The sequence below is a fragment of the Tachypleus tridentatus genome, chromosome 10 (genome assembly GCF_004210375.1).
Source record: "Tachypleus tridentatus isolate NWPU-2018 chromosome 10, ASM421037v1, whole genome shotgun sequence".
Classification (NCBI taxonomy): domain Eukaryota; kingdom Metazoa; phylum Arthropoda; class Merostomata; order Xiphosura; family Limulidae; genus Tachypleus; species Tachypleus tridentatus.
Window position 1 is genome coordinate 38,874,337 of NC_134834.1, and position 19,384 is coordinate 38,893,720.

The 19,384-nt window shown below is 32.0% G+C and overlaps 1 long non-coding RNA gene across 1 annotated transcript in view; it reads left to right on the forward strand.

Annotated features, from left to right (window-relative positions):
- The first annotated feature begins 2,067 nt into the window (after positions 1-2,067).
- Positions 2,068-19,384, forward strand: part of LOC143229094 (uncharacterized) — a 28,475-nt gene continuing 11,158 nt past the window's right edge. Inside the window, exons 1-2 of the long non-coding RNA XR_013015661.1 lie at positions 2,068-2,855; positions 11,476-11,626. This is a non-coding gene — a long non-coding RNA (uncharacterized LOC143229094). The remainder of the gene's footprint in view (positions 2,856-11,475; positions 11,627-19,384) is intronic.

Genomic DNA, 19,384 nt, shown 5'->3' on the forward strand with positions numbered 1-19,384 from the left:
CACATTGAGCTATCAACTGAGCCTACCGAAGGGAATCGACCTCCTGATTTTAACGTTATAAGCCCCTAAACTTACCGCTGTACTAGCGGGGGTTTTATGGTTATGACAGCATCTCCTAAAATGTTTGTTTCTTGTTTTCAAAACCACGTATAATTTTAGTAACCATCTTTTTCTAATACTATATACTTCTTACATTTCCTCTAATTTTTCCCAGTCATGTTAATGGACTGATGTGTTTTTGTAAAATTTATTTAAACATGCTTAATTATCTATGAGTGAAGTTTGAAATTATTAATTTAGTTGATCAGAAGAAAGTTAGAAAAGGTCACTTGGTCATTTTTGAATTACCTAATACTAGTTATATATATCCGACATGTTTCGTATGGCAAAATTATCAGCTTAGGTGAAAGTCCGGCGCCCTCTAAAAATTACAATCACATAAAACATAGTTTTTAAATTATTTACGCAAATGCAAAAACAAGCCATTATTTTTATTATCAGTTGAGTTTAGAATAAACTGTGACAATAATGTAAACCATCTCTGTGCTGTTATTTTCAGCTCTAAGTTCGCTGTCACCTAGCACTAAGTATATTGAATGTTGTGTATCGGGTACTTGAATTGATAAAATACAAAATAAGATTTCTTATACGAACCAAAAAATTGAAACTGAAGAAAACGAACAGTGTATGGTTTCTATTTATACATAAGTTGTGATCAATAATATCGAGTACGACATAATCTATACTGAGTAATAGATATTATTCCATTGCGCATGTACTAGTGGAAGCCATGCTATTCCGCACCGAAACATGCGTCATTGTGTCACCAAGGCTTCATCTTCCATTTATATGGTATCTCTTGTTTATGGTCAATGTAGTGTAATCGCTGTTATACTTAATTAAATTATATCAGCTATTAGTACATGCTTTCTGCAATTTTATTTGCTGAAAGTCTTTAGACAAATACAATCTAACAGTCGTAATGAATGAAACCTACACCTGGAAGAACAAATATTCTTCTAAATAAAAAAAAAACAACAAAATATTATAATTGGAGAAAATTTTTATACACAAAAGACAACTAAGTATAATGTTAATTATACTTATAATTCTTATAATGAATCTAACATATATGTATACAGCCTGATTTTAATAACATATAGAACTCATATATTCCACTTCATTTCCATAACATACATAATCTATAACTTTAACCTGATTTTCTTAATGAATCTCACCTACGCCTGCGTACAATACGAATTTCATTACAAAAAGAATCATAGGTAGAAGCTGGCATTCATAACGAATAGAATGTATACATACAACCGAAATTTTGTAATTAATATAAACTGGCTTTCTTAACTAACAAAACCTCTACCAGGTATAACATGTTTTTCGTAAAACACATATCTGAAAACAACTTGAGTTTCGTAGAGAATAAAGCCCGCATCTGAGCAGAATCTGACTGTTGTGACGAATAAAGGCTGTATCTGAAAAATCTGAATTTATGATGAAAAACATTTCCATCTGGGCCCAGATTAACTTTGGCGATGAATAACTAATCGGTAACAGTATACAACCTGTCTTTCTAAAACTAAATAACCTGTACATGGAAACAGTTTAGCTCCGAAACTAATTTACACGTTGGAACAATTCAACCTTTTGCACCTCAATTTTCATAGCGGGTAGAATTCCGTGTCTTGATATATCATGTATTCCGTAACGAATTTCAACCTGTACTGAGTGTAACTTAATTTTATAAATACAAGAAAAATAATCCTGTACGTTAGAACACCTTTGCTTTTAAAGTGAAAGAACATTTTACCTTCATGTTTTAATGTGACTTTTCAAAATCAGAATGACATATACCTCGAATACAAACTGACATTCTGGACGAAAAAAAAAAAACAGCCACTCATACTTACATACAATTGACTTCCAATAGAAAACAACCTACCAGTGTGCATGCGTATAACTTAATTTTCAAGCTAATATAACCAACCTGGATAGTTTTTATCTTGAAATATAAATAAGTTACACTTTGATAAATCTGGATTTCATCCTGTGCCTGTGTATAATCTAATTTAATAACTATAGTAAACAAAAACCTGCGTACAGCTCGACTTTATAAACAACATAGAATCGTACAGCCTGACTTTATAAACAATATAGAATCGTACAGCCTGACATTATAAACAATATAGGCTCGTACAGCCTGACTTTCTAACTGGATATGTTGACTAAATACAAATTTATTCTCTAAAACAAAACGAACCTCAAACCAGTTTGTATTTTTCTTTTGTAAAAATTAATAGCGCTATACATGTAAGAGTGAAACATTTTTGTTACTTGTGGACTTTAATTCTTAAATTTGTAGTCGTGAGGTTTCAGTATTTCATATGGCTGCACTGTTTCTAAATTATCTTGTTGTAAAAGAAAAAAAAACTTTGATGAAAGTGTGTAGTAATGAACCACAGCACTTACGTAAATGCTAGTTTTGGTGTAATATACATTTTGGAAGAAGTCAGCATCAAATTGGAATACATTTCCTGAGCAAGATAGGATCCTATTTCGTTGTTTCTGTTACATTAGCAGTTCGTTAATTATTTTCTTTAACAAGAGATATAAGAGTGTCGGTATACCAGTGAACACATATGGCTAATGACCAGCCGAAAGGACATTCGAAGATAACTTTTGTTTTCCTATGAGAAAGTGGTGTTTATCAAAATAATATATATATATAATCTCAGCGTTTATATGACTTGCTGCGGTGCCAATCAGTATATATATATATTTCTACACAAAATATATTGCTTATGACTTTAAAATGGAAAGCTTCAGTTGCATAAATTCAGGTAAGTACATGTTTGATTGAGCGGACTGTCTGAAAATGTTGTCCTATCAGTATAATTACAAGTTAGAAAGATGGACAAAAAATATTTATATATAAATTTTTGATTAAAAACTTTTAAGTGATATTCACAGCAAATCCATAAGAGCTTTAGGTTTTTTATTAGAACATTATGTAAAAAATATCAAATATATTTAATCAACTGTATAGTTTTTAAATACAAGTCAAAATTGACGAAACACGAGTTACAGAGAAACACGTTTGATAAACGAGACATACAACACTATTAAAAATTCGTGTTCCTAACACGTTTCAAAATGGATATGTAGATGATAAATATTTAGCTAGTTTTATTTTATTATAATTTACAGTTTTTTTCAGTACGAAAGATTAGTTTTTACAACAGGTATGAAGTTTTGATCACTTTTGTGATCGTTACCAAGTACACAAGTTTTTACAGTAAATAGCATTTTATTGTTTAAATAAACATTAAAATCCAATAATGTATTTAAATTCTGGAATTGACTGTAGTTACCTATTCATATAAATATCAGTCCGCGTGAACTTTACAGATTATTTACCTATAGCTAAACAAAACAATTCAAATATTAATAAGTACAAAAACTATGAAATATTATATGAAATATTTGCATAAGTTTAGGAATTAATGTGTAGAGAAATAACGTTCAAAGACATACATAAAGATGTTCTTGGGTATTCATTTGTTGTGGGATTGTTTGAATTTATTAATAAAGCTTATCTGACTTGTCTTCTGTTAATGGCGGGCTCATGTTTTAGTACTACTGATGTTCTGTTCAGAAAAAGAGAGTTTCTTTTTAGTCATAAGCTCATTGACTTGGAAAAAGGTTTTTTTGGTTTTCTTTAACCTGATCTTCAAACTATGTCCCGTTTAACCTATGTACATCACATAGAACAGCGTGTCATAGTTACTTCTATACAGAAGACAGCAATTTGGCTTAGATATGCAGACGACTATTTTTAGGCTTTACTTGTCAAGATGTACGAACAAAATTTCTTCAATACATAAACAATCTACATAAAGACATTCAGTTCACAGTGGAAAATGTAGACAACTACACAATAATTTTTTTAAATGTTAACATCCCACAAACCCATCAAAGTTTCATCACTAAAATTCATAGAAAAAATACTTGCACCGGAAATTACATAAACTGACTTTCTTATGTAATCCGTCAGAAGCTAGGCTTTCGAAAAAATATTCTAAATTTAATATACATTAAATGCATCACAGAAAACATCAATAAAGAAATTGCACTCATAACTCAATGCTTTACTAATGTTATTAACCTTATTAAATTATAAAAACTATTAATACATTTTAAAACACAGACAAGAGGAGTTCAACAAACAAACAAATTCAAACTCTTCAAAAAGCAAAGGAAACCTAATTACTTGCACCATTCCATGTATAGCAGGTGTTAGTGTACCTCTATCGGAAATTTCGAAAACCTAGCACATAAATATAACTTTAACATAATGTCTAGATTCGTTTTACTCCTGGAATAAAAATTAAACACATGTTAAGAAAATTATATAACGAACTAATCTCACCAGGAAACGTTTATAAAATAGTGTAACAGTTGTCCAGCTTCTTTAGATAGATGAAACAGGACGTAGTTTGAAAAACAGTTTTAAAAAATGCTTAAAACACCTTTCCCAAGCCTATTATCATACGAATAAAAACAGTTTTCCTGAACAGAACATCAGTAGTACTAAAACGTGAGCTTCACATTAACAACAAGTAATACCAGGTAAGCTTTATTCATAAAATCTAACAATCCCACAACAAACAAATACCCAAGAACATCTTTATATGTCTTTGATTGTTATCCCACCACACCTCACCACAATTTCATAATTGTTTTAATTTATTAATATTTGAATTGTTTTGTTTTGCCATAGATAAATAATCTGTAAAATTCACGCGGATTTACATACACAAGAATAAGTAACTACAGTCAATTCTATAGTTTAAATACATTGTTAAATGTTGAATGTTAGTTTAAATACTAAAACATTCTTTACTGTAAAAACTTATGTATTTGGTAATGATCGCACCAGTGATCAAAACGTCGTATCAGTTCTAAAAACCAATCTTACTTACTATAAAAACTGTAAATTATAATAAAATATACTTTATCAGTAAGTAAACTGAAAACGAAACTATTTAGTTAGTTTATAGCTAGAGTTTCCAAATAGCAAGAAAAAGTGCAGTTAAAAACAAAACGTCAATGACATACTAACATTCAGTCAGTTTCACTAGTTTTTATTAAGACTTTAGAGTCGTTTCTGACCAATCAGTCTTTTTTTTTTCATACCAGATGCAATCAAATACTATTCTTGTTTTGCTTTAAAAGATAGGTTTTCTTTTATTCTGCCAATACTAATAAAATAAAGTTCTCTATTGTTGCATCAAGTTTCTTTAATAAAATCCAGTTTCTTATCACGTCATTATTAGGCAGGAAGAAACCAAACTCATAGTTTAGAGGTTATTTTAAGTTTGGAACATATTATTTTTATTTTACTGTTAAAATGTCCTTACATGGTAAATAAAGGATAAACCAGAGTATCTTTGTCTTAATACAGTTAACCAAAGAAACTATACACTATATATATGTACCTCAAAAAAAAAAGCTGCTACTTCCATGTGAGGAACGAAAATTATAAGAAACGTTCAATTTTCACTATAAGTCAATTAGGTCAAGGCCCAAGACAGAACGATAAATTGTGTTAAGTGCTCAAGTCTACTGTTTAGAAGTTGTACATTACATGTTACAGAAAAATTAACGATTTCTGTCATCCAGATAACAAAATTAATAGACAAATTTATTGTTTTGTGCTTTTCAGATGCTCTTCACTCATCTTTGAGTATGTTAAGCAAGAAACAATCTATTCATTAAATTTATTTTAGATATCTTTACTTTTGGAAAATCCAAAAACTAGTAATACAGTAGTGCTGAAGAATTTTATGGAAATCATTTCTTAAGCTTTATGGAATAGGATGACGTGTCGGCCTCTGGATTCCAAGCAGCCCATAGAAAGTTCATGTCTGTTAACACCTACTCAGCTTAAGACATTAAAATAAGATAAGCACACAAAAGTATTATTTTCTTGAAAAGGAATACCTTATTGTTTGACTTAAACAAATAGAAGGCTTGGTTGAATTATCATGAATCATAATCGCACATCTCCTATGAATTTCCTTGAAGTATTAGAAGACAATTTCTAAACACAAGGAAATCGTCAACCTTCAGTGTTAGTATAGTAGTAGCAAGCGGTATTATGGTATATAGAATATATAGTTACCATAGTAAAAGATATAAAATGTTAAACAATAAGATAAGTTTTAAAACTCGAGAACATCCTTCTGTACAACAAATTCTGCAGCTTTTCAATGTTTCTTATAGAGTTCATTGTTTTGTTAATTCTGGATTAATTTTCAATCAAAATGTTATGCAGTAGATATGAGTTTCTCACATAAAGGAGTGTTTTATTGCTCGTTTTTATTAATAATATTGATATTAAATATAGTAATGCATTTTTTCTGGAACTTTTATGTTACTTTGTTTCTTACTAGTTTCCAAACAGGTTTCTTTATGAATTTTGGGGTTTAAAATTTGTTCCATTAAAATCAAGTCACTGAATGCTTTGGTTATACAAATGGATCATTTGCGAAAGTAACCTCGCTTTAGGTAAATATAAAGATCGAAATGAAAGAATATGAAAAACTTAATTAAGAACGGCACAACACAACAGTGAAACCAATATCACTACAACTGTAATCACATCCAATATCCCAGCTCTTCTTGAGGTTAGCCAGTATTAAATCAGTTTATAAGTTTAAAACCCTTTTGATCTTGAAAACCGTAAAACCATAACTCCGTTGTGCGCTCATTCACTAGTGAACCCTTCTTTGAATTCAGAAATGGGTTGACCAAAGAGCGGCTCTCTTTGTATCAACATCTATTGATGCGCATCAGGCGTTTTAGTCGCTTCAGTTGGGGCATCACGATCGTCGGAGCTTCCCCTTGTGGTTTTAGATAGTCGGCTGCACGTGCGTTCAATCCCCTTGTTGTACGCTATATGCTGCATTTAATAAGCTCGTCACCGTTTTATCATTTTTTGTTTAGTGTGTGTGAGCAAACATTTAGCATGGTTGTGAACACCTCAACTGTTGTACATTTTCACTCGTATGTATAAACAATATACTCTCAGAGTGTACTGTAGTTAGGCTTATCTTGCAGGTGCAAAGTGACAAAACTCGATTCTACTAAAGTCCACCTCCGAATAAGTCCTGCGTCCAATATATCTGTAACAATTGAGCTAAAAAGATCGTATCATAGGACTTATCGGTAAACTTTAGGACATCAGTATTTAACAGTGAGCTTAACCTCAGTTCAACTGTTTGGCGGAAAAACGACAAAGACTGAATGTAGTGTTGATCATTGGCTCAGCTAGGAAGATAGACTGCAGGTGCATTTTCGTTAACTACAGTACTGTAACTAGAGTCTATGATACACGTATACGTTATAACAGTTGTTTGCGGACTACAATAGAATAACCTGATAAATCTGTTGAAAACATAATTTCAAGTTCGTCAAGGCGTGCTCATTGCCAGAGAAAGTCATTTCATGACAGTTTGTTATGGAATTAGTTTGTACAAAATGAGAGATACCTTAAGTATATAACAACTTTCTGTTGTTTTATTTATTTAAAATCATAGTTGTTCCCTATTACGTGCGCAAGTGTGTGTTTGTCTTATTACGAACACCTTGACTGATTAAATCTGTTAATCAGAATTTGTTACCAATATTTACACAAATATGAACAACTGATACTCAAATGGCAAACTAGTTGTTGTTGATTATTGTACAAATTAACCATTAATATTTATTATTATGTTTTAATATGACATTTCCTATCACCTAACCTGTTTGTGTACACAAAAGGCTAAACTAGGCCTAACCAAGAAAAATTTTATTTTCAAAATCTGTGAAACTGCTAGACAACAAAGCCTTATACTGTATTAGAGAATTAAGCTACAGTCAGAATACAGGAAAATACATTATGTTAAAACAATTTCGACTATGCAAATGACATAACAAATACAACCAATATCAAGTCTCTGAGGAACGGCATATATATATCAAAACAAACTTTTGAAATTACTTATGAAGGTAGTGGAAAGGTGTGTAACAGCTTTTTAGGGAAACTACTTATGCTCTGAGATCATAAAGGTGTATTTATACCGTGTATATAAAAATGAACAAAAAATAAAACAAGATGGAAATATTACTTGTACTTAATGACATTAGAAAACAAAAGAACATGAATTAACTTGGGTCATAAGGATTATCCAGAAAGAGACCTACAACATATTGTATCCCAGCTACGGAAAGCAAGCAAAAATCAACAAATATAAAAGTCAGTAGCAAAAGCCGTTTGTCCAAGTGCCTCAGTATGACGTATAATCGAGAAAGATCTCAGTCTACACAAGCAACACACGTTGCTTTCCCAACGTATCCGTTCAACCATCGCATTTTTCATGCAGCTGGCAAATGAGCTTGATATTTACGTTATTTCATATGAAGACCCCCCACGTAGCACAGAGACATATCTGCGGACTTCCATTGCTAGAAACATGGTTTCGATACCCGTGGTGGGCAGAACAGAGAGAGCCAATTGTGTAGCTGTGTGCTTAACTTTAAACAAACAAGCCATATGAAGACATACGGTCAAGCCACAGAAGATAACTCTTTTAGATTTATGTGTGATAAGACTTTTTAAATAGGCGCTAGGAAATCGTCTTTCTCCTACACTAGATGGTTAACGGAAAGTATGCAGGAAATAGTAGTATATTTTTCATATTACAGCCTTTCAAAAGAAACTTTCGTAATGGACTTTACTTTTCAGAGAATGACCAGTCGTTCCGTGGATTATAACGACGTGATGAGGCACTGAAATTATTTATATATTAGAAACTCTATCACCCTAGAGTACCAAGCAGTTTCATTAGTAAGAATCATTTTGTAATGTTTGAACTATTTGTCTCTGCCCAACATCTTCCTCAAACACAAACAAATGAGAATGCCAACATGTGACTAACACGATACCTTTATCATAAATCATAACTGGGCGCTTTTGAACAAAAGTGACCTAATCCACAAAATCTCAAAATTGTTTGTACATTTGAATCACAGGTACTTTAACAGATTTTATAAAATGTGTTCCACATGACGACTTTGCAATTCAAAACAAGTTCGGATTAACAACAGGATTCTCATGTTTTGACAGCGTCACAACCAGTCACGTGGCCCGGCATTGCCAGGTGGGTTAAGGCGTTCGACTCTTAATCTAAGGGTCGTGGGTTCGAATCCCGCCCGCACAAACATGCTCGCACTTTCAGTCGTGGGGGCGTTATAATGTTACGGTCAATCCCACTATTGGTAAAAGAGTAGCCCAAGAGTGTGGATGGTGATGACTGACTGAAAGTGCTAAACTGCTAAATTAGGGACGGATAGCGCAGATAGCCCTTGAGTAGCTTTGCGCGGAATTCAAAACAAACAAACCAGTCACGTATCTGAAACAAATCACTTATAGTTCTAGTTTTTTCTGACACCCTATATTTCCTAGACTAAACAAATGTTAGTTTTTCTTGAGAAAAATTATCTAAACCCAATTCTTTCATGCTGCTGCTACAGATGGAAAAGTTTCAACCCACACTCGTGCTGTCAAGAATTTCAGTTATGCAAAAATGCCCCATGTGAGTTGGGTTATTTTTGCAAAACAACTTTTTGAAAATTGTGAGAAATTGAATATTCTGTAATTACTTGTACATCCAAATATATATATCTCATCTTATTTACCATTTACCATCTCCTTTGTTCATTTTTCTAGTACAAGAGGGTGTTAATTTTTACACCACTGAATATTACAAATAACACTTCATACCGTTTGAAAAGTATTATTACATTTTGAACTGTCCGTAATCCTAACACGTAGTGTTATTGAATTGAGTCTAACAGGGATAAGTGACTGAAAATAATCCCATAACTCATTCCAGTGACAGATAAGATTTTAACTGGCTGTAAAAAAAATCGTAAAATAGTTTTTCCTTCTGTATAGTATGTGTGTGTTTTTTCTTACGGCAAAGCTACATCAGGCTATCTGCTGAGTTCACCGAGGGGAACTGAACCGTTCATTTGAACGCTGTAAATTCGCAGACTTACCGCTGTACCAAAAGAGGACTGCTGTATAGTAAATAGCACTTCACCATACAAATTTTTAACATTAGTTGCCACACTTTCATAAGATAAAGAAAACGGTTACAAATGACACTGCACTTTCATGACAACCAACAACTAGAATCCGTACATGCATTGCAGTAACTTATGTAAACATGAACTTTCAAAACGAGAACATCAATGGTAATGTGGATGGTGTTTATTATTTGTATTAAGAAGCCATAATGATAAGTTATAATAATTAGAAAGAAAATACTTGCTTCAGCAGTTGCTTTTTGAGTGAATCGATACGAACGTCTTAAAATTTCGATTTCTTTATTATTGTATTTTTACGTCTTAAAAAGAAAGTAATGGGAAATCTGCGTTACGCAAAAATGACCTAAGCCACTAATTGTCATTTTTTAAAAATAATAATGAAAATGTTTTGTCCTAGTATATAATAGTGATTTTCATTGATTAAGATTGGAACATACATTTGGAATTTATCATTGATTTTTAAAACATTTTAAAAGCTTTGGTCATTTTCTCAAATCTATGATTTGTGGGTAATGTCATATTTCCATAACAACATCTAATTAAAAGGTAATCAAACGGTGACCGGACAGCTAATCAGAAACATCTCAATAAACAAACACACACACACACACACGTATATATATATACTTTTCTCAAGCTGCTAAAATTAATAAAAAAATTATAAAGGTGCTATCTTTAATAACGTTTAAACTGTGTGGTTGTTAAGTGATTTCTTTAACTGCTACTTACTGGATTTGACTCGCCTTGGAAAAACCACCAGAAACCTTTTTTAAAAAACAAGAAAGCAATAATAAACTTTTAAAATAATCGTTTAAATGATATGCGGTAAAAAAACTGTCTTTAATACAGCGGAAAATCTTTTCAAGGAGTTTCACCTTACGTAAGATTTACATGCAGGACACAACAGCCCCCTTAAAATTGTTCAGGAGGATGTCCAAGATGACAATATCTTTAAAATCTAACGTGAAACCACACAACATTTTCGGAAATAGAAAAAGGTAACATCGCAGTGATAGTCAAAATATTGCTTACAAACTGTGTGGCTTCATGTTGGGTCTGACAGTAAATTGTAAATACGTGTTTGTCTTGAGCTCGAGCAAAAGAATAATTGAAGCAGAACTCACCTTGTTGAACTTAAATCAACCTGTAAAATAATAAATTGAAAACGAAATTACGGCATGTATAAATAGAAGTTTAAGTCGTCGTATAGATTTTAAAAAATGGACAAAATTAAAGTTTTACCCTTAAATATTTTGTATTAAAAATTATACTTTACTTTCGTTTGGATTTATCTTTATGTAGAAATACATCGCACGTGGTGTGTCAACCCTACAGACTTCTTGACGTATGAGTGAAATATCGTTATTTGAAGAAAGTTTGTATATAGTCAAACTGAGTGTCCGACAGAAAACCGTACAAATTGTCGATATACCGGATTTTATGACTAAACGTAGTAAGTGTTGTTATTTCTCTTAGCTTTTAAAATATGAAAAGTGAGTGATTGAGTTCTTAACGATACAATGTAAAAATAGCGTACACGTTGTTCTTCTTGTAATTACACATTACATCCTCTGTACCCGTAATATATCTGATAGACGATGTCATTTGAGTCTAGGCCCGGCATGGCCTCGTGGTTAAGGCACTCGACTTGTAATCCGAGGGTCGCGGGTTCGAATCTCCCTCACACTAAATATGTTCGCCCCTTCAGCCGGGGGGCGTTATAATGTAACGGTCAATCCCACTATTCGTTGGTAAAAGAGTAGCCTAAGAGTTGGCGGAGGGTGGTGATGACTAGCTGCCTTTCCTCTAGTCTTACACTGCTAACTTAGAGACACCTAGCGCAGATAGCCTTCGTGTAGCTTTGGCCGAAATTCAAAAACAAACAAACAAATATTTAAGTTTCGATTCATCTGCATACAGTATCAGAATGTGATTAAAATTGTTGTTATAATGTTTCCAGTAGACATTTTATACAGTATCAGTATGTGAGTGAAAGGGTTGTTATAATTTTTGTAGTAGATATTACATATATATATATATATATACGTAATTTGTTATACACATGTTACACGTATGTTAATAGTTTTATCCTAAACAGGTTCCACTGTAAAATAATAAAATTTTGCCACTTTTAACATTAGTTATGAGTTTCTTATGTCAGAAAGATTTACAACTACCAGTTTTGAAATGGTTCTTTTAAGGACTACATAGATTGTTAGTTTGTATATATAGGGTTTATATAAAACACATTTCTACATAGTTTCGTGAAGTATCATATACAAATAATGTAAAGTATGAAAACATTCAGTTTGACCGCAAGCTGAAATCTGTCGATCTATAACACCATTTGATGATTCGCTCCCGAATCATTTGTCCACGCATTACTATTTGTCTTCGTTTTCCGCTCCTAACAACACGCTCTATGATGCCACCTTGTGGAAGTATGACGAATATCTGACTTTTTCTCCTGCTGCTTAAATTGCCTTAAATACTGTCCTAACTTCTATATCGCATTTAAAACTTAAATACTTAAAACTAAAAAAATAATTAATGAAAACGATATAAAGCTAGATTAATAATCACGGCATTGAAATACTTTTCAATCACGTTATTAAATCATAAATTGCCACTATATCACGCCATAATATATATCTAAAACCATACGTAAGTGGTATTTTATAAACACGGTTATACAAAAATTTTTGAATGCCAGCAGCTACGGGAACTATTTAATATGACAGCAATTTTTTCCTCAAATATATATTATTTTAAACACCTAGAAAGATAAAATTAACGCAGCTATTAATTCTACTCACACACACACAAACGAAAGAGGAAAACATTTGAACGTTTTTAAAACAGCATTACTTTGTTCACTGTATGATAACATTTATAATATATTAAGAAAAACCTGCTGGTATTTATATGGATAGCAAGAAATACCTTTATGTTGTTTTGTTTGAAGCTCTTTCACAATTTTATCATATTAAGCATTTGCTTCTCACTATCAGCTCGACTCTCTCATAAAGGTCTAAGCCCGGCATGGCCAAGCGTGTTAAGGCGTGCGACTCGTAATCTGAGGATCGCGGGTTCGCATCCCGGTCACGCCAAACATACTCGCCCTTTCAGCCGTGGGGGCGTTATAATGTGACGGTCAATCCCACTATTCGTTGGTAAAAGAGTAGCCCAAGAGTTGGCGGTGGGTGGTGATGACTAACTGCCTTCCCTCTAGTCTTACACTGCTAAATTAGGGACGGCTAGCACAGATAGCCCTCGAGAAGCTTTGTGCGAAATTCAAAATCAAACAAACAAACATAAAGGTCTAATGGTCGTACGAAAATTGCACTCTAAGACATGTTGTGCGAAACACGATCTTGTATCTTGCTTATTTCATCTGGTTTTATTTAACTAAATTTGTATTTTTTCGAAGTTTAGTAAGATTTTCATAATTTTCTTCAAATGTATTTCAAGTTTTCTTTTTCAAGTTTTAAATGTAAAAGTAAGACAAGACCAAACTACTAACAGTAGATTCTACTGCTTGGTGATTCTCAACTTGTATAAAAAACATATTTCTGGAAAAGTTCAGATTTCATCAATTTTCTACAAAACTTTTATAGTGTGATATACCTATCATTAAATTGTGAGAAGCAACTATGAATTTGAGTGAGTTTGATATTCCTGTGTTTAAAGAATAGAATATATAACTAGAATTCAACAGTACCTCTCCTGTTAAAAAGTTTGTTTAGGAAGTGTGTTCTTGAATCGTAACCTTATGATTCACTGTTTTCTTTCTTAGTTACCGATATGTGCACAACATGAAACAAATTATTCGTAAATCTAGTAGTTACAACATACTGTTGTATCTTATTGCAAAGCTACACAGTAGGCTTTCTACCGTCAGGGTAAATCAAAGATCAAACCTCAGATTTCCGAGTGGAAGGTTCTTAAATTTACTACTTACCTCTAGAGAGCTGAATATTTCTTATTTCATTTTGCTTAGAAAACCGCAGTTATCACATTTTATGATGCTTTGAAAGTCAAACAAACTAATCTTAAAAAGTTAATAATATGAGATTTTAATTTTAATATCTAATGTGAACCATAATTAATTAGATTCCCTTTTCATCTCTGTATTATTTTGGAAAGATGTTTAGATTACGATAATTCCGAGCGCAAAAACACATTAACAGTTAGAATAAAACAGAAACTATACTTAATTTTAAAATTCCATATGAAGTACGTAATTAAGACTATTAATTAAATTACTTATTAACTCATAAATGATTTTATATTTTATGTTGTTACAACACGGATAGTAAATAACTAACAAAAAAACGCGTGCGAAGCCACCAATGTTTGATATAAAATCCATAGCAGACCTGAGAAGTAATGAGTAGGATTAAGTACTATTATTGTGGTAATATTAGTTGTTTGTGTGACGCCTTTGTTATTAGGGGCCCTGTAATAAATAGTCATGGATCCACAAACTGTTTAATGAATAAACATTTTACAAAAATGTATTAGAAAAAGTTATAGTTAAACACTAAAGGTAGGAGGTATAAAGTATAAGCTCTGTAACATAATTACTCTGATAAATATTAAGGATGAACAAAATTAATCATTGAGTTTACTACACTCGATACGCAACCAACCATCCAGTGTGACACAAGCCATATAATTATTTCCAGTCAACCGTTCTTAAATGAACTTCACAGGAAAATGAATCGTTTTATACGAATAAGCGTGATGAGTTTACTCTATATTTTTATTTAAAATGTTATTTCTTTACTGTGGAATTAAATATTTAAGTAAATAAATTAAAGTGGTTTTCATTTAAAACAGAATGGAATTGAAAAACTAAAATAATTATCTGCTTTAACTGAAAAAAGTTATAAATACCATTACCGTACAAATCAGTGAACTTTAAACCTGCAGTAGAATTCACGCTTGTTCAGTTTTTAAATATATTTCAATACATATATCACTAACAATTAACGAAAACCTGCTATGATTTAGCTAACTTGTTTTACACTGTTTCTTTGTTACACTGTTACACGTTTTGGAAGATTGTTTTACACAACGATAGAAGGAAACATTATGTGCCGGAACTTTGTCAGCGTTGTATTGAAATGTAAGACAAAAACACACACACCAACTAATACATTAAACTACGTTAGATGAATATATAGTAAGTAATATTTGACGGTATTATTAGAGGTAACCGTAGGCCCGTAGCTTTGTGCTTAATAATATACAACGAACAAGAAGTGTATGATTTCATATTCATAAAACAAACAAAAACAATTCCAGGTAGCTTTGTGTACAATTTTATATTCACCACACGAACAATAGCCGCAAGACAAACCACAACAAATCCAGAAAGCATTGTGTACATACCAGTTTATATTAATTAAACGAACAACAGAACCACATAAAAAACGATTGTTTTTTTACAATTTGTAATAAACTAAAAATCCAACAGTTGACTCAGAATAAGAAAAATATTTTGTTTATAGTATTAATATCCCCCAGTAAAACAACGGTTGATGAAAAAAAAACGTGTTAGTCATCATTTTGAAATCCACCAAATAATCAACAGCCGATTTGGAAAAGAAAATGAAATGCTGTTTATGATTTTGTAATTTTCTGAACAAATAACAGCCGATTCAGACAAAGAATGATGTAACTATGTACCACACCTTTTCAACTTCAATATATGATAACGTTATCCAATAGACAATCAAAAGATTATTTTCAACCTGTGCACCATCTTATGACCACTTAAATTGAGCGTCCTGGTAAGAGACTTTCAGGATTCAAATACAGCCGTCATTTTTGTTTGCTTTACTACTCACTAGAAAGAAGAGGACCAGCAAGTAGTACCTATTTTCACAACAGCTTTGTCTGCTTCTTTTGAACCGAATAATGGGATTGTTATACCGCGTCCTCGGCTGAAAGTTCCGACATGTTCAACGCTTGACTCGTAGCTCTGCGAGCTTACAACTCGCTCAACTCATTCCCGTATTCAGATAAAGTAAAATGATTTGCGGGACTTTACTGTTCACCAGAAATACGACATCCAATCTAATGTATTTATTGTTTATAATCTTAACACCTGCCACACGAGCCAGATCTGTATCTCATGGATTTACTATTATGTATAGATTTTAATATCGATGTTTGTTTCAGTTAGATATATATTCAGAAATTCGTGTAATTTGTACTGTTATACTGTATTGTCGAAGATCAGCCTATTCTCTAAATTTATCGAAGATTCTTGAGCGTAAGAATCGACAACGTTCGATGTGTGTATGTAAAATACTAGAATTGTTGCCTTAGCTGAAATTTGTAGAAAATCTTCTTTCAAGCTCTTAACGGTAAGCAACACAACACAAAGAAACAGTTTTAATGTTGTTGGTTTTTATATAATCAGTATACTATAAACGTCGGAAGCTATAATTGTGAAACGCTTATTAACCAGAAAACTACGGATATTTGACCAGGAAATTTTATAAATTTCGAATATTATAAACCGTTCTACTTCAGAGAATTAACTTCGGACGATAGTATTTCTAGGAAGACATTAAATATATTTTTCGGTAGGCCCGACATGGTCAGGTGGGTTAAGGCGTTCGAGTCGTAATCCGAGGTTCGCTAGTTCGAACTCCCATCGCACCAAACACGCTCATTCTTTCAGGAGGCGTTATAATGTTACGGTCAATTGCACTATTCGTTGGCAAAATAGTAGTCCAAGAGTGTGGATGGTGATGACTGACTACCTTCCCTCTAGTGTTACACTACTAAATTAGGGATGGATAGCGCAGATAGCCCTCGTATAGATTTGCGCTTAATTAAAAAAAAAACACAATATTTGTTGGTAAAAATTAAACTTATAGACCGCATGATACAAATCAAGAATAGAGGTACATAGGTTTCCCGTCAAGAGAAGTGTACCTGTGTATCCGTGAACTGTCAATAATAAAACAATTTCCAGATAAAATAGAAGACTTAGTATTGTTTTTAAAACGTTTATATATAAATTATTAGTCGGAATAACCGTTGTTATAAATTGTAATGTTTTTGTATATTAAAACATATTTCTGTTAAGAAAGAAAACTGTATGTACCAATCTTATTCAGAAATATCATAAATTTCATACATAATAAGATTCAATTAGCTTCTAAATTAAAATTAAAATTTCCGGTTATTTGAAACTGTAGTATGTACATAACATAGTAAATCGGAAACTCGTCAGAGATAAATTATAATACGTAACAATAAAAACTGTTGTTGTTGTTGTTGTTTTGAATTAAGCACAAAGCTACTCAATGGACTATCTGTGCTCTGCCCACCACGGGTATCGAAAGCCGGTTTTTAACGATGTAAGTCCGCAGCCACTAGGGGCCACAAAAACTGTGAAACGCACTATAGAATTGCCAGTATAGGCTTTTTATGGCTAAATGACATTTACACAGTCTAACTTCACTTTTTTCCCTTTAAGTTACTTCACTGACATGATCACTTATATAGTACCCAACTGAAACCTAGAACTTTATGCAAACTGCGAAACGTTATGATGTAACAATACTCATTTAAAGCAATTGGAAAGTTTGAGAAAGTTCAAATAACATGACGGCAATTCACAATTAAACTACGTAACAAATGATTCGTAACCAGTTATGTAAGCAAACCTGCGATATCTGTCGCTTCCCAAGATAATATATTTATCACTCGCACTTTATATTTATGTAAATCACAGCTCTCGTATTAAATTTAAACGAAGCAGTTGTGCATATCTCATATAGATGTTTTCGTTTTAGGCTTAGTTGTTTTTGACTTCTTCTGGTTAAAGGCTTAGAGTAAATGTTTTGATGCTCTTGATTTGTAGTTGTTAACATTTAGGTATTTTTGGTCAATGTTCGTTAAAAATTTAAATGTTCTTCGTGTGTGGTAGTTAAAAATATAGATGGTTTGGTTTATTAATGGTTAAAGTGTACGTTTGTTTGGGTTTATAATGATTAAAATTTTAGAATTTATTTCTTTACAGTTGTTAAATGTTTATATGTTGTTGTTTTGTGGGATATTCTTGTGTTGTGGTGGTTTAAAAATATAAGAACATTAAGCGTTGATACTACAAGTTTATGTAATACTCAACAAATATCTAAAAGTTCAAGATTCGAGACTTGATATGCCCTTGAACAATCTGTGAGAGCATCTAAAAAATGGCAGTTAATTTCTATATTTGGTTATCAGTAGCAGTGTCAGAATCTTAGGGAACTCATTTTACTATAATTCCGATTACTTCACAGGTTTCATATTTTTATTTGAAATCTTGTTGTTTTTCTTAGTTCCAGAATCATCCAAAGTAAGATTTTGTCATTGAGTACTCTCTCTTTCTCGGTATTGTTTTTAAGTGTGTAAAACTTTTGTATATAAATCATTATTTGTAATAACCGTTATTATATATTTTATTGATATTTGTATATTAAAATATATTTGTGTTAATAAAGAAAAGTGTGTATATCGATCGTGTTGGCAAATATAATAAATCTGATACATATTTACATTCAATTAACTTCTAAGTTCAAATTTATAATTATTTGAAATCGTAAAACGAAACATCCGTGACATAATAAATTGTGAGCACGTCCAGGATTTGAATCAGAGATATATTCAGTCTAAATTAAGATATAAATCTTAATTTGATTTATATTTATCAGTGCCAAAATGATTTGATCATGTCTGATTATTAAGGTTTTCTTGAATCACCCTCCCTCTAACAACTAGATAGGTACCATAAAAGTGACTTGCTTGAAACTTCCGAAGTTTTAGAATTAGAGGTTAATAAATCAGTGATAAAAATGAACTAAAAAGCATATTATTCAAATACTAGTTGATGATAATTTGTTGTTTGGGGAAGCATTAGGGGAATACTCTAGTGTCTTCTTCAGCCAATCAAAGTTGAGTGAAAAAGATAAGTTAGAAATTCAGTTAAAACTCAAACAAAGGGAGCTCGAACAAGTCCGTATCGAAGGTGAGAAAAAATAAGCTTATATCAAAGCTGAAAAAGGAAATAAACCTCTCGAGGCTGAACAAGCTCGTATTGGAGCCAAAAAGAAAATTAGGCTGAAAGAAAAGGAGACTTGTCTCATTTCCACTACATAGTAATACTTTAATATATAGATTGATTTCAAAGTTGTCGTTCAGCTTT